The following is a 6,000-nucleotide window of genomic DNA, read 5'->3' as shown; positions in this document are numbered from 1 at the left end:
TTGGCATTTTAATTTCGATGTGTCTTGGTGTGGGCCTCTTTGGGTTCATCTTTTTGGGGACTCTCTGAGCTTCCTGGGGTTGTATGTTTATTTCCTTCACCAGGATAGGAAAGTTTTACATTATTATTTCTTCAAATAGGTTTTCAACTTTTTGTTCTCCTTTTCTTTTTCAGGTACCCCCTTTGGCATGGATGTTGTTACATTTAATTTTGTCCATTAGGCTTCTTAAATTATTATCATATTGTTGCCTTCTTTTTTCTTGACACCTGATTGGACATCTGCAACTTTCTCATCCTCTATATCAGTGATTTGATCCTCTTCTTCATCCACTGTTTATTCCTTCTTCATCTCAAATAATGTATTCTTTGTTTCTGACTGGTTTCCTTTTATAATTTCCATTTCCATTTTTATGTTTATTTTTTAATTTTTTTAAAATCTCTTTATAACAGTGTTTTGTACTCTAGTAGATTGCTTGACTCCATTTTTCCTGGAGCTCTGTTCTGTTCTTTGATATGAAACATTTTTTTTTTGTCTCCTTTTGTCTCCTTTTTGGCTGCCTTTCTGTTTCTGTTTCTACGTTCTAAGCAAAGCTCCTAAGTCTCCTTATCTTATTAGTATGGCTTTGTGTAATAGGTGTCCTGTGGCACAATTATGAGAGCAGTTTAGCTGCAGGCCAAGTTTAGCCCCTGCCTGTGCCCCTCCAGGGCCACCTGTTAAGATTCAGGAAGCAAACTATAGATGTTGTGCTTATAGTTGCCTCAGGAGGCCACACCAGAAACCAAGGCCAGCTGCCACCAATGTGGGTCTTGCAGCTGCTCAGCAAGAGGCACATTCAAACCCCCATTCCCCTCCTCTCTGGCAATCACCAGTTTGTTCTCTGTATCTGTGAGTCTGTTTTTGTTTAGTTTGTTTGTTTCTTTAGATCTTTAATTTCTGTATACAAGTGAAATTAAATGGTTATCTTTCTCTGTCTGACTTATTTCACTCAGCATAGTACCTTCTAGGTCCATTCATGTCATTGTAAATTGACTTTGACAGTTTTTAAAATTTATAAATGGAATCGTAAAGTATATATTGTTTTGTTTTGGCTTTTTCACTCAAGTTATGGTTCTGAGATTTACTCGTGATGTTAATTGTTATGGAAAATTTAACTTCTCTATAACATTAAAATATATGATTGCACTTCAGTTTATTTGTCTGTTCTACTATTGGTGAATATTTATGTTATTTCCTTTTTTGGGCTATAATAAAAAGTGCTGCTAAGAACATACTTGTACATGCCTTTAGTAATATATAACTCTTTTTATCTCCTCTACACTACCAATGAATTTCTGAATCATAACTTACTATTGTAGATTAAGTTTTTAGTCACTGCTCTTTGTTCTTTTCTATCTCCTCTACTATGTGACTTAGCAGTGAATCCCATCTTTCCTTATGGCTGAATAATATTTCATTGTATACAAGTACCACCTCTTCTTTATCCAATTATTTATCATAAGATACTTTGGTTGCTTCCATGTCCTGGCCACCATGAATATTGCTATAAACATCAGGGTGCATATATCTTTGTGGATAAATGTTTTCAGGTTTTTTTGTGTAAATACCCAGAAGAGGAATTGCTGGATCATATGATTATTTAATTCTTAGTTTTTTGAGGAACCTCCATACTGCTTTCCACAGTTGCTGTACCAATTTGCAGACCCACCAGCGATGTATGAGGGTTCCTTTTCTCCACAACCCCTCCAACACTTTTTATTACTTGTCCTTTTAATGTTAGCCATTCTAACAGGTGTGAGGTGGTATCTCATCGTGGTTTTGACTTGCATTTCCCTAATAACTAGTGAAGCGGAGCATCTTTGTATATGTCTGTTGGCCATTTGTATGTCTTCTTGGGAGAAGTGTCTTATTCAGGTCCTCTACCCATTTTTTAATTGGATTGTTTCTTTGTTGTTGCTTTTGAGTTGTATGACATTACAAATATATTTTGGATATTATCCTTTATCAGAGGCATTGATTTGCAAACATCTTCTCTCATTCAGTTAGCACCTCTTTGTCTTGTTGATGACTTCTTCTGCTGTGGAGAAGCTTTTTAGTTTGATATAGTCCCATTCACTAATTTTTGCTTTTACATTGCTTGCCTTTGAGGTCAAATTTATAAAATCCTCTCTAAAACCAAAGTTCTTGAGTTTAGTATCTATGTTTTCTTCTATGCAGTTTATTGTTTCAGGTCTTACATTTGGAACTTTGATTCAATTTGAGGTAATTCTGGTGTATGGTGATAGACAGAAGTCTAATTTCATTTTCTTTTTTTTTTTTTTTTTTGCATGTGACTTTCCAATTTTCCCAGCACCATTTATTGAAGAGGCTTTCTTCCTTTCATTGTATATTTTTTCACTCCTTTGTTAAAAATTATTTGCCCATATATATGTGTGGCTTTATTTCTGGGTTCTTAGTTCAGTTTCATTGGTCTCATATTTCTGCCAATAACACACTGTTTTGATTATTGTTGCTTGGTAGTATAATTTGAAGTCAGGCAGTGTGATACCTTTAGTTGCATCCCCTCAGCACTGCCTCAGGATTGCCTTGACTCTTTGAGGTCTTTTGTGATTCCATAAAATCCTGATGCTTTCTGTTTTATTATTTTTTTAAATCCCATTGGGATTTTGATGGACATTGCATTAAATCTGTTTTTTTTTTTTTGGCTTTGAGTAATATGACCGTTTTAACCATGTTGATTCTTTCAGTTTATGAAAACAGAATATCTTTTAATTTCTTTGTGTCTTTTTCAAATTTTTAAAATAATGCCTTGTAGTTTTCAGATTAAAAAGTAACAAGACAGGCCTTCAGTGGCCAGTGGCTGGAAGTGGTGACCCACTACTGAGGCACAGGAAGTAGTGGCCATGGCTCAGGCAGTGGTAGAGGCCCAGGCGGCAGAAGTGAGCAGTAGGAATAGTCCTCACCCTCAAGCAATGGCCGACTGCACCCCCAGACAGAGTTGCTGAACTTGGTTCATCTCATCCTTCTCATTTTCCTCCCTTCTTTTATCACTGAAAGCTGCTTTCAGTGTGATAAAACTATAATGTCATTTGGAAGAATTTGCCAGGACAGGCTGATTGATACTTGGCAGTGTTGTAAAATGATCTCATTTGAAGCTTTTTTATTAACATAGTTATAGCCACAACCAAATGTTGACAAAAGACTAACACCTGATTTAAAAAAGAAAAAAAACTGATTTGAAGACAACAGGAAAGGTCTCTTTTCACTCCTTGAAGTAGGGTCACTTAAATTATCTTGCAATCATATGTAAGTTTGTTTTACTAGTGTGAAATATCTTACTGTACATTGTTAGTTATTTATCCAACAAGTTGAATATTGTGTGGGAAAGTAAAATGTTAAGAACATATAGACAGGCCCATGTGCTGTCAATGGTGTGAAATTTTCATGTTAAAAAAAAGAACAATAAGTAGCAAATGCGACATTGTGTATATTTTGGCAGCTGAAATTCTTTAAGGCTACATATGGGTGACCCTTAAATTATTCTTGTCTTTTTTCCTTTCACTCTGTGTTTTGAGGAGACAAGGGAATTATTTGCAAAAGTATTCATTTTGCCATTAAAGGTAGAGTTCCTCTACCACAGACATTAATAGCTGAGAAACAGCCATATATATTGATTGTATGTATCCACTCACTATTGACGATGACATTGAAAGTAGCTAGCTTATTTACATCACTACATGTTTTGAGCTTGTTCTTATGTTTAAAGAGGTGCCAGGGGTACATTTTTACACTGAAATCTAAAGATGTTTTAAAAACACTATTCACAGAAATAGTCCTTTGTCATTACATTATTTACTCATGTGTTTGTATATTTTTGTATATTAATTTATGTATGATTTTTTTTCAGTAAAACATACATATTTAAGAACAAAAAAAGTAACAAGACAAAGATGTACATATATATTCCTACTCAGGGAACACCAAAATATATAAAGTAACTACAAATGAAACTAAAGGAAGAAACAGACTATATATGATTAGAGTAGAGGACCTAAATACATTATTGGCAGCTATGGATATATCATCCAAACAGAAATCAATAAGGAAATATCAACCTGAATCAATAAGGAAATATCTAATTGACACATTAGACCAATTGGACATAATTGACATTTACAGAGCATTTTATCCAAAAACACCAGATTATACATTCTTCTCTAGTGCACATGGAACATACTCAAAGATAGCCTTTATGCTGGAATACAAAACTGGCCTTTATAAATTTAAAAAAGATTAAAATTATACCAAGTATATTCTCTGACCATAATTCTTTGAAACAGGATCTCAACTGGAAAATGAAAGCAATAAAAACCACAAATATGTGGCAATTAAACAATGCTACCAAGAAATGACTGGGTCAAAGAAGAAATAAAAGGAGAGATCAAAATATACACAGAAAGAAAAAGAATTAAATGCACCATATCAAACTTTTGGGAAACAGCAGCTTGGTAATAAGAGGAAAGTTCATTACAGGCCTATATCAAGAATCAAGATCAATCCTAAATAAACAATCAAAAATTACATGTTAAAAAACTAGAAAAAGAAGAATAAACCCAAAGTCCACAGAAGGAAGGAAATAATCAAAATTAGAGCAGAATTAAATAAAATTGAGAATAAAAAGACAATAGAAAAAAATAAATGCAACAAAGAACTGATTCTTCAAAAAATTAATAAAAATGACAAATTCCTGACCAGACTCACTAAGGAAAAAAAGATTAAGACAGAAATAAATGAAATCAGAAATGAAAAGTGAGAAGTTACGATGGATACTACCCAAATACAAAGTATGTGAAAGATTATATGCTACCAAATTCGATAACCTAGAAGAAATAGACAAGTTCTTAGAAATATACAGTCTTCCTTGACTGAATTACAAAGAACTAGAAAATCTAAATAGACTGATCATAAATAAAGAAATTGAAACTATCATCAAAAACCTACCAAAAGTAAAAGTCCAGGACCAGATGGCTTCACTAGTGAATTCTACCAAACATTCGAACATAGTTTTATACCTGTTCTTCTCAAACTCTACCAAAAAACTGAAAAAGGGGCAATACTTTAACTAATTTTATGAGGCCAATGTTACCCTGATATCAAAACCTTGTAAGGGCAAAACACACACACACACACACACACACACACACACACACACACACACACACACACCAGTATCTCAGATAAATACAGATACAAAACTCTTAAACAAAATACCAGCAAACTGAATACAATACATTGAAAAGATTATACATCGTGATCAAGTAGGGTTCATTCCAGGGGTCAAGGATGGTTTAACATATGCAAAATGATCAGTATGTTACACTAAATTAAAAAAAAAAGGATAAAAAGTATATGATCATATTAATAGATGCAGAAAAAGCATTTGACAAGATACATTTATTTATGATTAAAACACTTAATAAATGGGTATAGGAGAAAATACTTCAACATAACAAAGGTCATATATGACAAACCTTCATCTAATATTATACTTAATAATGAAAAACTAAAAGCCTTCCTTCTAAGATCAGGAAAAAGACAAGGCTGTTTGCTTTCACCACTCTTATTGAATATAGTATTGGAAATCCTGGCTAGAGTGATCAGGCAAGAGAAAGAAATAAAAGGCATCCGAACTGGAAATTAAGAAGTCAAAGTGTTGTTTTTTTGCAGAGACATGTTTCTCTATATAGAAAACTTTAAAAACTTCACCCTGAAACTATTAGAAACAATAAACAAATACAGTAAAGTTTCAGGATACAAAGTCAACATACAAAAACCTATAGTGTTCCTTCATACTAACAATGAAATTTCAGAAGAAGAAATGAAAAAAAAAATTCCTTTTGCAACTGTGATGAAAAAAAAAAAAAAGAATTAGCTAGAAATAAACCTAACAAAGCCCATGAAGGACCTATAACCATTGTTTTGAACTGTCTCTGGTAGGTTGCT

The sequence above is a fragment of the Pteropus alecto genome, unplaced genomic scaffold, assembly GCF_000325575.1.
Source record: "Pteropus alecto unplaced genomic scaffold, ASM32557v1 scaffold83, whole genome shotgun sequence".
Classification (NCBI taxonomy): Eukaryota; Metazoa; Chordata; class Mammalia; order Chiroptera; family Pteropodidae; genus Pteropus; species Pteropus alecto.
The sequence above is the reverse complement of the archived record's forward strand: the minus strand, read 5'-3'. Positions refer to the sequence as shown.